We start from the raw sequence: 14,997 nt of genomic DNA on the forward strand, positions 1-14,997 counted from the left end.
TCGAAAGTTTTAGACTCGATGGTAGCATTTAAAAAAATTAATTTTTTTTTGCGCTTAAATGTCAATTTAAAACAAAGATTTCAAGTGGTTATTTATCAAAATCGGTTGAAAATTGAAGAAGTTATGGCTACTTAACCATAACTGAATTTTTTGGAGTTTTTAATAATTTAACGATCCGCAGTACACTTATCATAGTATAGGAAGAATGAAACATGATAAATCTCACTCGCTCCAAGTCAAAATTATTTATTAGCTTACCAGAAGGTCACATGCCAAGTTTCTGAAAGATCTGACCATAGAGAGGTTGCTTAAGTCTCAAACGTGAATAAAATTTAGAGGTATTTTGGCCGGAAGGAACGAAAAATACTGGTGTTTCATCAATAACTTTTTTCCTCACTAGCTGATTGTTTTTTTATGGTTGATTTTATTAAAGCCTAAGTTGAGACAAATATTTCACCCGAAGACTGTAACTCGATTGGTTCTGAAACAGAAAAGTTATTGCGGTTCAAAGATTATATTTTGGTCGAAAATTGTCGTATAAAACGCAATGCGTAAAAAGTACTCATTGCGTGTTGGACAAAATTTGATCAAATCAAATCAGATTTTTTAAATGCTACCATCGAGTCTAAAACTTTTGTTGAAACAAAATTTTCTCTAAAAAAATGCGTTTTTAATATTTTTTTCTCATAAAGTCACTAATATCAGCAATACTGTTGATCAAACGCAAAAACAGTGTTCAGATGATTGAAAGAAAACTTATTCACCTTGAATATGCAAAAGAGGGATTTCAAAATACTGTTATTCCGTCCGAGATATTTTAATCCAAGTACAAGAACTTTTTTATTTTTTTCGAAATTTCATATTTGGAGCATAACTTCAAAAACGGATCTACTGAGATTTTTTTGAATTTCATTTTCGGATTCAGCGCCCGATTTAACATTAAAAATGTTGGTCAGTTAATCAAGTTCACGATTTTTTTAAAATTTCGTATACTAGTGTAATTAATCTCATTTTCAGTTACAATATTGAGAATATAAACAATCCTTGAATAATTTGAAATTTTGAAAGGCTATGAATTAAAAATATCATCATCCTTTTGAAAAAAAAAAAATTGGTAGTCGGCAGTTCGAATATACGTTTTTTGGTTGAAGAATCCAAACTCAAAATATAAAAATTTAGATTCAAAATATTGATTTCAAATACAGGTTTTTAGAAAAAGAAACTCCTTTTTGTAAATTTCAAAAATTCATCATAAATTTATGCTCTTCAGAAACTGGGCATTACATCGATCACACATCTGTCAAACAAACTTAAAATTTGTTGTTTCATAATATTATCTACGTAGGTGAAGTTGGGGTTTGATGCTGTTGCATTGCTTTAAAACTCAGCATACACCACCTCGATTCGAACAGAAGCGAACAGCACACGAGCAGGTACAGCAAAATACGGTCGAACGTTGCAAACGCTAAGATTTACATGAAATTGCAAGCTAATTGATGAAGTTCGCCTTCGTTGGGAATCCAATAGGAACGAAAACAAAACAGAATTGGCAAACTGACGCTGGATTTCGCATGCGGTGACATGTAAAGTTCATCTTAGCCTTTAAATGTTATACTCTTTTTCATATTTTTCGTGGCGATGATGTGAAAACGTGCAATGTAAGATTACATTTTTCTTTCTGTGTAGGATTACATTTTTTTCTGTGTAGGCACAAAGCCGACCTTGAGGTCCTTCGCGAGATCAAGATCGAGCTAGCCAACAAAAGAAGGTCATGTGTACCACCCTCACTGATCCCCAGAGGAACGACCAGGGATCCGAGGGCTTAGACTCCGTCCCCTCTGGACGTGTGGTAATATTGTTGTACCCCGAAACCCTCAGAGGTCAAATTCGGTTCAATTTGGTTCAATTTGCTTGATTTGTTCCTTGTCAGGTTCCTACCAGCTGTTTGATCTTTTGTGGTTGCTTGGTTAGTTTTTTGAAATGTAGAAATTTGGTAACATTTCTATGAAATCTCTTTCTTCCAGAGAAGAGATCGGTCTCAAATTAGCCCTAAAATAACATGCATTTCTTTCTTGACAAATTTGGGTTCATTTGCATTATTTATTCAAGAGTTTTGTAGATATTCAGGTAACATTTGTATGGAGCATCATTTAACTTATTAACGGTCCTAAAAACCCTTACATGATCATTTTCACGCCGATCGACTGAGTATGTATGTTGTATGTTGGTTATCCGCCATGGGTGCACGGATTCACCGCAGTTTCTGCCTAAGTATGTGCTCACATGCATTCTTAGATTAAGTTCGACGAATCTCCAATGCAACGCGTACACTATACCTGGACCCCATGGCTTCGTATGAATTGTTGTGGAGTGAATGCATTGTGTTGATGTAGGTATATTTTGGAAGAACGAGTCAATCAGGTGGGCTAGTTTACTTACAGGTATTCCGGCATCCGTGTATATACCTGGCCAGCTGGCAACTGATTGAACAATCCAATTATATAGTCAGTAACACACATCTTACCTGTCGGCCGCTTATGGGATTCGAACCCAAAAGTTTTTCTCGCCAATACCGGGAATCGAACCCAGTATGCCTGGCGTACCAATACCAGACTCGCGCCAGCCTATCCGCTAGACCACATCGGCGCTTTTCACGCCGATCGACTGAGTAGCCTTCAAATTGATAAGGAAAATCTGCTAAACAAAGTTATCTAGATCAAATTTCACAACATCTAGATGAAAAAAAAATACATCAAATTAAAGATTTTGATCAGATGAACAACTTTTTAGAAGACTTCAAACCAGTAGGATTTCATTTAAAAAAGTTATGAGGTTTTGACCATCTATTGGTCAAGTCTGCCCCACTGTGCGTTGGTCAGGGACCGAAAACAGCACGAACACAGTAAGTGCAACACAATTTGATGACACGGCACATCCGAAACGAAAATGTGCTGTGTCTGTGTTGATCTTCTTTTGTTGCGTGTCGGCCGCAACACAGCACAGTACTGCATGCGACACAAAATCCGACACAGTTGACGACACAGATTCTTCGTGTGCCGGTCCAGAAACGATTTTAATTGTTGCAAATCTGCCAGCAGGCGAACTAGATAGATTTTTTTCGTTTGCTTCAAAGCTTCTTTTTCGACACAATGTGAGTGAAGAACTTCGCCATGTAAAATACGGAGAAATGCTGTCCAATCAAGCGCGACGGGTTAAAATAGCCTTGCTCGTAAAACACACTGTGTTGCGTGCTAGGCACAACTGTGTTCTTCTCGACACGACACAACTGGGAACTGTGTCGTGTTGATTTGATGCAGCACAACACAATTGAAGTGCTGTGCCAAACCGAAGTGTCGCACACGAAAATTTATGTGTCAGCACTCCAGGATTTGTGTTGCACGATATGTACTGTGCTGTGTTTGTGTTTTTTGTCGGTCCCTGGCGCTGGCATTGGAAAATCTAGTAAAAACTTCATTCATTTTAAACCGGGGCAGGAAGACTGAATATAAAAAGAGAAATACGTTCAAACGTCAAACTTCTCTCATCAATCTACCGATCAGTGCGAAGGTTCAAATTTTCCTTTCTTATGGAGTGATTTTCAATAAAACTTATTAATGCTGAAAAGCACCTGTTTTGCATTTAACAATCATTTATTAAGGTTTTAATTTGTTCTGGTAAATCCATGCTGATAAATACTAATTGTTAGTGAATGATTGTTCTTAAAAATAGTCAGAGTAGCAGAATAAGATTCTTGGTAATTCCCATAAACTGAACAAAATTTTCAATATAGTTCAAAATTTTAGATTCACGACAGAGTCAGCAGATTGGCTTTGAATAACCTAGCTAGTGTTACCGATTTCTATTTATGTTTACTTTTGAATCTGCTGGAATCAATTCAGAAGACTTAAATCTGGCGCTTAAACAACTGAGTTGCATCAAAATTTTAAAATGAAACGATTTCAAATCTTTTCGAAAATTGCTTTCATTCAAAAGCAGTCATCGAAAAATTTAAGAGAATTTCAAAGTCCAGAAAATTGACTGAACTAACCAATCAAGCAATGGAAACGGAATTTTCGGAAAAACCCACCTCTTTCCCCCAAAGATTGGAGCAGCTGTTTTGCCGGATCACAGACTCCTCTAAATCTATAGATTCTATAGGATTGAAAATTGATTTAGCTTTTTTGGTGAGCCCGTTCCTTTATTTTACCTCATTTATATTTTATACTTTTTATATATACTTTAGTCATAGCTTTGCCGTGTAGATCCGATTGAGAATTTTTTCTATTTTACTTTTTTTTTGCGGTCGTTATTAAAAATACAAATACATACCTGCTGATGTGATTTTTTTGGCAAAAACGTAACTTTTTTAAACGTTTACATGTCATAAAAATGAGGCTGCTTTTAAAAAAACGACGATGGCTATTATTTATCTTTAATGTCTTAACAAACGATAGATTATCCTCTAGATTCAATGCAGGTTCAATGTGGCAAGCGTATAGGGACTAAAATACTAGAAATCTTTTTTCATACGGTGGCAACCTTGAATGTTTTTTATTTTATGCTCAAGTGATCGATAATCACAATTTTGATTGTTGTTTGTAACCAGGTTGGGCAAGGAATTTTTTTTATAGATAATCCTTGAGTGAAGCACCACCACACCACCACAGCTTTAAATTTCATTAAATATTTCAAATTGTTGCGGAGAAGTTTCTTTAAGACTTAAAATAGTAACGGACTTGAAAAAACGATAAAGTAATGTAATGTGAAAGTTAGCCATAGGTTGAAAACAGTTCCCTCTGTTACATTAAAAAACAAAATTTTTGTACAAATGTTGAAAATTTCATTTATTTTTAAAGTGCTCCAAAATGTTGCAGATAATAGCAATGAGTTCTTATATTCAAACGATGCGTTCAAATCTTTTCTTAGTTAATTTGTTAGAAGTGGTTTATTTAGGTAAAGTATAAAGAAAATAAGTTAATAGCTTGCAATTTAAACAAACATTAGGAGTACAGGAGAATATATGGTTTATTCATTAAGATCACAACACAGTCAAAAGTGTCTCCAGATCATATCCTTTTACCCAATCTCCTTAACAAAATTATTTGCTAGGATGCAGAGGTGACCTCGGTCCTAAAGCGCAAATTTATGTCTTTCATCCCTTTTCCTATTTTCCTAACTATCCATTGACTACTAGGACGTGGCCGGCGCCGTTATTGATGTTCAAAGAGAGAGCATCAGTTTTGTACATTGAGAATGGGCTAATCCCAAGTACCATTCTTTTGACCCTTGTACAAAATTTATGGCCTCGGTCAATCACGGAGTAGCAACCATTGGCGATGTGGAATTCGTTCTACTGAGCCACACCAGCGATCGTGGAGTTCAAAATGCTATATGTAAATTATTGTTCTTTAAATATTATCGTTTTGCCTTAATTGAAAACTCTACTCAACTAAACATGTAAAGTTTCAACAAATCTAACATTTATTTTCTCATCCAAACATCTTTATAGTAGAACAGCATTTCGGATTTTACGATTTAAGGTGGATGTGAGTAGTCAATCAAGCTAAGCTAAGCTAAGCTAAGCTAAAATTTAAACCCGATTCAAAAGCGATCCAGCGAATTTCAGTTTTCCTTCATTAAATTTTAAAGAGAAAGCTTCTAAATAATCATGATATTCAAGTAGAAAAAAATAACATCAAAATAATTATTGTATAATTTAAATAATTTTAAGAAGCTGTAGCAAAGCGCACCGGGTCAGCTAGCAGGAAATAGCATAAGAATGCGGAGACTTGATACAAATTCCTTATTTCAATCGTATCTTTTTTTTAATTTGCCGTCTTTTCAAGTTTCTGACAGCAAATTGGGCTATGTTTTCATGCTCTCAAATTTCACATGAAAAAGATGTACTTAAGGAATGAATTGAACACGAAAAGCAGACATTTTTCAAGTATCATAGTTGACATGGTTGCAGATTTTCCTTCATCGTCACGTTTCAAATCTCATTTGACTACTAGTCAAGCTTCAAGGGACTGGAAAAGCTTGACTATCGTCATGGATTTCTGTTCACGTGACGGATGTTATTTTTCAAACGACGGTCGTCAAGCAAGTTAACGGCGTCGGTTCAAAGCATTTTATGTATGATTCGAAAATTTTTGTGTATTTGGATTGCTTGTTTGGCGATTTGCCAGTGTCAAAAACAAATAAAATTCGGATTCAAAAAATACTACCAATTGCGGAACCACAATATTGTAAAGGAATTTTTATATAGATAATTATGAAAAGCAATTTTTCTTGCGCATAGTCGATATTGTCCTTCTAGTCCCTAGAGAATTCTCATCGGTCATGACAGTTGATGTTACGTTCGAAAATGTCCAGGTCCCGAACTATCCTGGACTGATCTCCAAAAACGGAAACGATGATCGTTGTTTTCAGCCAGTTTTTTTTTCAGCCACGACCATAACGAAACTTGTGTTTTCGGCGTCGTCTTAAGATGTCTTTTTTTCATCTAAACATTATTCCGTCACAGTCAAAAAGACGACGACGGGCTGAAGGCGACTATGATTATTCCGACGCTTCATTTGACTGAAGGTTGAGGCGAGATTGTTTGCTTGGTTACTCATTTGAAGGCGTCTGTTATGAATGCGACTGCTTTAACTTTTTCACAGTCACAGTTTTATGACTGATGACGGTGAATTTTGTATGCTCTGTCATAAGTAACTGTTGGAAAACCTGTTCTTAAACTGAAGTTACTCGTTCTTCAATTTTACTTTTTCGTTTAGTATTCTTTAGCTTTTTCAATCCCATATACTTTCTTAAAATCAAATCACACACTTTCAATCGATCAACTTATATTTGTTTCTCAACAAACCTATAACGCAAATGATTCAATTCTATTTTAAGAGCTTTCAAACCCACTAAAACCAGAATGTATTTTCGTTGAAACATTTACAGAAGTTTTTTTTATGCAAACAAACAACTTCTGTTCTTCGAAAAACTTGATACCTTAGGAAATTTCCATTTTTACATAATTGCATAAGCACAGGGGCCAAATAACTTTTATTTCAGAATTGTTTTTGTAGTTTTTAAAGATTTGGCCGGTTTTTCATTAGACTGCTTCGTAAACATATTTTTAAATATTTTTTTAAAAATTGTTTCACAAATAACTGAATATTTCAACTCATATGAATATAAATTATGTACACATTCCAATAAACTTTTTTTTGTATATTTCTCAATAACTTTCGTTATAATCTCATATACATTATAGAGTCATCGCATAAAATTCGAAAAAACAGCATTTACCAACTAAACTTGAGGCAAGATACTTACATATTTTTAAATTCTGGCTTAAGTGATAAGAATTACTGTAAAACGGGGAAACATTGATCACTGAGGTAGATTTGATCATCATGAAATTTTGCCACATAATCATCAATGACTAAGTCTAAAGTTAAAATATCTTAAAACTTTTTTCTTCGCTTAAAAACCTACATTATGAATTTCAAATTGGATAAAACTTGGTGTGTTTTTGAAAATTTCAAATGTAAGTAAAAATGGTAGTTGAAAATCTTGAAATATCTATTTTTTGGAAGGCTCACAAACAAACACACTTCCTGATGAAATCAAAGCATTTAGAGGCAGCAGGTTGATTTATGTGACAGTTTAACTTTGTTCCTTAGTGAATCTATAGTTTTGGTGTAGTTTTTGTAGTATTTTGAGGTAAATTTATGATATTTAAAAAATAGGGACGTTTTTCAAGAGTAAGCCAGTCTAAGACAAAAGGCTAGAAACCCTATCAAATGGTAAAGTTTGAAGGAAAAAATGAAAGGGGAATAGTGCGAGGGCCTAGAGAATTTAATGAAAGCAAAATTTCATTTTTTTTTTGTAGTTAAAATTTTATAAGTACCTAATGTTACAAAATTTAGCCCCTCAATTTAGGCAGCATCATGGTCCATCTTTCGATTTTAATTGTTGTTCGGCCTCAACACACGAACTGCCTTAGTTTATCAATTACTAGCATTTGTAAATATTATGGAGGTGTTTTGTATCCTTTATGATCAAGAAAACTGGATAAAACCGTCAAAACAGAGACTTATCACCCCAATGCATCAAATTCTTAACAAAAACGAAATCCATTTTTTAATCAAATATAAAAAAGTCTAATGAATTTCTGCAACCATGTTTTACGTTCATAGGAGTCCAGTACTGGTTTCAAAAATATGATACATGCCACATTCCACTTAACAGAAAAAATAAACGAGAAATATTGAAAAAAGTGATCAATCTTACCCCGTTTTACGGTACACAAATTGTACGATATTCAACATCTTATTCGTTCATCCTGAAAGTATGCGAGAAAGCGCAAGTTTTGCGCTTTTTTCAAAATGATCTGCTTTTCGCAGAGAGAACAACCAGGTAGTTTTCTCACTTGAACAAATTTGCAAACATGGCGGACTTTTTATCATATCTGATTTATGCCGATTTGAGCTATCATTTCTAATACAATTTTATTTTTCTTGGGATCTAAGAGTTACAGCCTTAGATCTAACTGCTTATTTGTTTTTAGTTCGGAATACACATAAAACATGATTTCTGAGGCCACTGAGGCAAAAAACAGATCCATTTTAAGATATTTGATACTTTTAAGCTTCTTCTAGTCACAGCATTCGACAACTGCTTGTCAAACAGTTGTCGATAGTATGAATTGTTGAATTCGGCGCAGAAGTGAGTTGGCCTAGATTTCATGTCGACTTTAAAAATCCCTGTCTTGATGCCCGTTTACAGTTCTCGTGAAAATCAACGTTAAATTCTTATTTCATCAATAACTCAACAACGCGAAAAAATAAGTTTTGTAACATGGTGGAATCGAATGGTTGAACGATTAAATTCCAGCCAGACTCGTTCGTTAAAACCGTGTAGAACTGTTTTTATTCCGATTCCTCCGCCATGCTGAAATATGCGCGGTGTAAACCGAAGGAATAGAAATAAAAACAATTCTAGAAGGTTTTAATGAACGAGTCCAACTGGAATTTCATCTTTGAACCATATCCCATCGATTCCACCATGTTAGTTGCACATGCTAGTTGTGTCGCGTTTTAGAATTATTGATAGAATAAGATTTTGTCATGTCCATTTTCACTCGAACTGTAAACCAAGCTTAAAGGTTTAAACTAACTTTTCCTGACTCAAGATATCCTTGCCTATTTACATGGCTTTAAGGCCCATGAAAATCATTTACCATTTCTATGTTGCTCAGATTAAAACATTTATAATTTGAGCTGTACATCTGCGTTTTTTTTTTCAGAAAACGAATGCAAATTAATTCCACGATGAGTAATGGTACTTTTTCTTTTTATTCAAATCTATCCAAGCACACATGGTGAAGCAATAAAACTTTGTTCAAATCACCATTTAGCGAACTGGCATGCACACACAAGCCGAGAATTTAAAAACTAAATGAAATGAGGCAATCTATCTTGCCCGAAGCAATAAACGGTAGCAAGCTCGGGTAGGTACTTTGGACTTGCTTGCCGGGAAATTCGGTGGAAGTCAGAAGGCAGAGCCATGTCCGCTACTTTTCATGGCACTTTTCGTTCCGTTACATTCCGTTTGCCTCTGAAAGCTTAAGGGATGGTGGCAGGATTGTGGCCCCACATCCCAGAGTAGTGAGACCTGAGGAGTGATGCGAGGGTGGGTTTGGGAAGTGTTTTGTTGCTATGACCATACTAGGTACATAGGTATGGACAAGTGACTGCCACTAAGCTGGCTTCTGTCGGAGATTTGTGTGGAAGCAAATGGATTGCGTGGGTGGATGTGTGTTTCGGTTGGTATGAGTGCAAGCCAAAAGTAAGCAACTCAGTGGAAAAACGAAGTTTATTTTCTTTCCCGGGCCGTGCACAAAATCAGTGCCGGAAATGGAATTTCCCTCCGGGTGCACTCAACACTCTAACCATCATTGAACGATACTTAAGTGAAAATGTACCGACCATTTGTAGAGTTGTTGTTCGATGGTCGATGGTCGGCAGGAGCTCTTAATTTATTTTTGAAGAAGATTCTTCCTCGGGCCGGACAAGGATAGGATTATCGTGTTTGCTAAACAGATTGAAGCAATTCCATTACGGAAGAGTTTTTCCTTTCTAGCTTATCCTCTTCTGGTACCGGTTGATGAAATGAGCTACCTGCTATCGGGTTGAAAAGTTTTCAGAAAAAAATCGGTTGAACACTAGTAGGACTAAGTAATCTATAATCCTACTTTTCCTGATTTTTTCTTTTAGAAAATTAAAACTTTTTTCCATTACTTGTGAAAGCAATAAAATCAATTACATCAGTATTTCCATCCAACACATTGTTTTTAAAAGAACACAAACACGTACATCTATTATTTGTAATTTGTATCTAAATAAAACTGCGAAGGTCTTCTTCTGGCCGTCGAAAATAAAGAGATGCATGCTACCGGCAGCGTGACTGTTGACGGCATCGAGAGTACCCCTCCCGGAGAACGGCCCTGTGGTGAATTTTTTTTTTATTTCCCGTGCACAACTATCTCCGCCAAAACTCGTTTATAGAATGAATCAATCTTGACGCATGTGAGCTTCGAAAACCACCCGACCAAGCGTACATTCACTCATACTATCTCCCGTATACACATATCATACCTTTTTGTTGTTCTTTATACATGCTGAACTTATAACAGCAACATAGACAGAACATAATACACGATCGGAAATTCAGGATCTATTTTGTATTAAATCTTATTCTTATTGATCGTTCATTTTAATTTATTTTGATTAGCTTAGCTGATTGTTCTATTAATTGATTTATATCTCAGATATTTTCATTAATAATTGTTCATATCAATTTCATTTTATTTAAATTTTACTTTGCAGTATTCATTTCCAACTGTCAAAATATACTTTATTATAATTCTTTTCTATAACTACCACAGGCCCTTCCTGGGCTAGGCAACTAGCAGAGTCGAGAGAAACCCTGTCGGGAACCGTTCATTTCCTGGGCTCGTTCTTTGGGTGCTGACTCCTATGGACTCCTGGTGGACCTTAGTTACTACTTCGGGACCTGGGCTTGGAACCTTTTGGCTGACCACTTCGGACCTTGGCTAATTTCCACACCCCAAAATCGAGAATGCCATTTGGAAGGGAAAACGATATATTTTACTCTGAACAACTATACAAAAAAGAAAAAGAAAATGGAATAAAAACCAATGTTTATATCGAGAATTTTAAAAAAGACATACACCGTCTTAAGGGTGATACGGTCATAATTTGTCAAGGGAAAACGCGTGTTTTCGAAAGCAAATAACCAACCCTCGGTACGCTACTGGATATGAAACATAACCAAAGCTCTCTACACCGAAAAAAAATCTTCACATGAACGCTACGTGAAAATGTACATGGATTTTTGCCACCATGAAAATCACGTGAAACCTACGTGAATTTCAGGTAGCAAACGGAGCTGGCGCAGCAAGCGGAATTCACGTAATTTTCATATGAGTTGTATGTGAAAATAACATAGGTCGAATGTGAAAAAGGATCCGTTCTGCTACATGCGATTCACGTAGCTTTTATTGAAATATAAACGTAGTTGGTTTTTTCGAATCTTATAAACAAAAATGGTTTGGTTTTGCAGGACATTTAATTTTTCTAATACATGATGCTCTTTTTATTTTTAATTGAAACTTTGGACACTTTTTTTCACATACCTTACATATTATATCGCATCGAAGACGGCATTTGGGTTGCCTCCATAACAATTGCCTGGTCGTCCTAGCTGCCCCAATTCCGAATTCTGAAAAATAACAAAAAATATAAATAACGAATTCACAACTTAATTTTAACTTCTTACGAAAAATCAGCTTCTCCATCACCTAGAATTTATCTTTCTGATAGCACCAACTGTTGGATCCGCGCCATCTTGAGTAGTGTATTCTGTCACATAGATTTTATGTGAATAAGTTATCCAGAGCTACGTGAACGTCACGTAGAATGCACCAAATCCCTTTGTGCTTGGCGGATCACTCGATTTTCACGTAAATCGAATGTGTCTTCGTTTTGACAGCGATCAGCCATATGAATTTCACGTACGGATCAAGTGAATTTGTATTAGCTTCTAAGTGATTCACGTAAGTCGAGCAAAAATTCACGTAGAGAGCGCCTACGTGAAAATCTAGGTGAATTTAACGTTTTTATTTCGGCTGAGTGTACGCTACTCAGAGCAGGAAGAGCAACGAAGAGCATTGCAGTCTGACATGTTTGGCATTGACCTGTGTGAGTGAACGCGACCGAGAGGAGAGTAATCGATTGGCGCCGATGAGAAAACATCGCACATCGGTCTGGCGACCCCACCCCAAACCAGCAGCAATCACTTTGCACCGAACCATCGTCAGCGTTTGTTGAGGCAATCCTCGCCTGTCTCAGTTTTCTGATACCCCTAGTTTTTAAGTTGAATGTTGTAACTGTCGTGCGTGTTATTTGTGTGTGATGACCGGAAATACCAATTACTCGCTAAATTTGAAATACTCAGAGCACGGCTACCTTTTACTCAGACGTCGCCACATGTATGAAGCAGCCGACGTCTGATCTTAATGAACTCAAAAATCAGCGGAAAAATTACTCAGACGTCAGAAAATTCGGCACTCAGAGAACTCGAGTGCTTGAAGGCGACAACTGAGTAAATGTTGATCAGTTTGTGCGCGGCGGTCAGACTCGGTTGTTTTCGTGCTGCAAAACTTGAAAATTTACAAGGTGAATATTCATTTTAAAGGTAATTTCTGGCTATTAATCCAATATTATTTTTATTACAGGTGCGAAGTAATCATGGTCCAAACACAATTATTATGGAATATTACGGCATCATGGGTCCCGGCCTAGGAGACGAAACCCGACGGGCAAAAAAAAAAATTCCATAAATTTGTGAATATTTTTTAAATAAATGTGTATGCACAACATTTGGACTTTTGTCATTCATCAGATCAACTAACCCATCATTTGTCTGAAAAATAATACAGGTTTTAACTATTCTAGCATGGAAAAGCGGCCAAAAACCGCTTCAGAATTATTCGCGCATTCTGAGTAACCATGACTCAGTTGTCGCGAAAAGGGCTGTGAGTCAGTTCTGAGTAAAAGCCGTTTAGTCAGAACTGAGTAGGTGCGGTTTTGGCGACAACTGAGTAGCCGTCACTCTGAACTGAGTAGCTGAAAGTTAGCGAGTAGGCCAAGAAACCAACCCAAACTACTAGTCGATTGTCCAGCTCAGCACTCCCGCCCCCTGGATGTTGGATGGTTGAATAGCACTTCCCCAGCTGCTATCGGAAGAAAACAAGGAACCACCACCGTTTATTTAAAAAATCAAATTAAAGTTCTTTTTCAAGTTTAATTAGTATAAAATTCAGAAAAAATATTCAGTGAGGCTTTCGCTTTTCCAAATCCGAATTGCCAGGCCTTACGCCCCTGCCATCAAATTTTGTACAGCCAGCTTGTCCACCTTCTTCGCCGCAGAAAGCCAGTTTGCCTTGAACTGCTGCTCGTCCTTAGCAATTTTTTTGGTCTTCTTTAGGTTCCGCTTGACAATAGCCCAGTATTTCTCCATTGGGCGGAGCTCTGGCGTGTTGGGAGGGTTCTTGTCCTTGGGAACCACCTGCACGTTGTTGGCGGCGCACCACTCCATGGCCTTTTTACCGTAACGGCAAGATGCCAAATCCGGCCAAAACAGTTTATTCGACGTTCAGACGTTTATTCAGATACTCTTTCACGTAAATTTCTTGGTTGACAGTCCCGGAAGCTATGAAACTGCTGCTTTTCAAGCCACAGGTACAGATGGCATGCCAAACCAGATATTTCTTCGCGAACTTTGACAGTTTCATGTGCTTGAAAATATCTGCTACCTTTCCCCTTCCTTTTGCCGTATAAAACTCCTTGTCGTAACTTATTTTAAATTTTTATTTTTTCCGCGAACAGGACGCGCAACTTTCATTCCCAAAAATCGTTAACTGAATGACGAAACAGAATGAATGCATCGGACTCGTCGTTTCCTAAAACATGCCTATTCGTTTACACCTTTGCATTCTCTGAGAGTGAATACGGTGTCATCTAAACTTATCTCGCTCTCATTTCATTAACTCTATATTCATTAGCTTCGTTCAATCGTTGGTAAAAGTCGGTTTCAACTGGATTCTGTCAACTTCAAACTTTTGTTTTACACGCTCGTACCTAGCTCCTAATTTATTGAAATAAACATAATTATTTTTTAGACTGATTCAGCTCTTGGATACTACACTCCTGTCCCGGAAGCTGCTTGTAGTCGGCTTTGACGTAGGTTTCGTCGTCCATTACCACGCAGTCAAACTTCGTCAGCATCGTCGTGTACAGCCTCCGGGATCGCGCTTTGGCCGTCGTATTTTGTTTATCTTCGCGATTTGGAGTCTCTACCTTCTTGTAAGTCGATAGTCCGGCTCGTTTATTTGGCTCGATGCACGGTTGTAGACTATACACCCAGCTTATTTGCGGCATCTCGGAGAGAGAGGTTAGGGTTTCGCTTGAAACTACCAGCAACTCTCTTTGTCGTCTCGGCGGCTTCCGGTTTTCGATTTCCCCCCGATCCAGACTTCCTGGCTATTCCCCAAACACTTTAATTACATTTGTAACGGTTGATTTGGCAACTTTTAGCGATTTTGCCAGCTTTGCGTGCGAGAAGCTCGGATTTTCGCGATGCGCGAGAAAAATTTTGATACGCTGCTCTTCTTTCTTGGACGGCATTTTGACAACTGAAGAGTGAATTCCAAAATCAAAATAGGAGCAACATTCTACACACACACACACACACCTTCAAAACGAGGGGTGTTCAGGTTTTTTAAATGCAAAATTGAAAGAAATACGTCAAGTTGATGTTTTGACCGTACCACCCTTTACATCAACTACAGAGGGACAGCAATATTGTCAAACGATCGAAAGAGCTATCCAAAACATGGCTTTGTTGGATATCGAA

Source organism: Uranotaenia lowii, chromosome 2, assembly GCF_029784155.1.
Source record: "Uranotaenia lowii strain MFRU-FL chromosome 2, ASM2978415v1, whole genome shotgun sequence".
NCBI lineage: Eukaryota > Metazoa > Arthropoda > Insecta > Diptera > Culicidae > Uranotaenia > Uranotaenia lowii.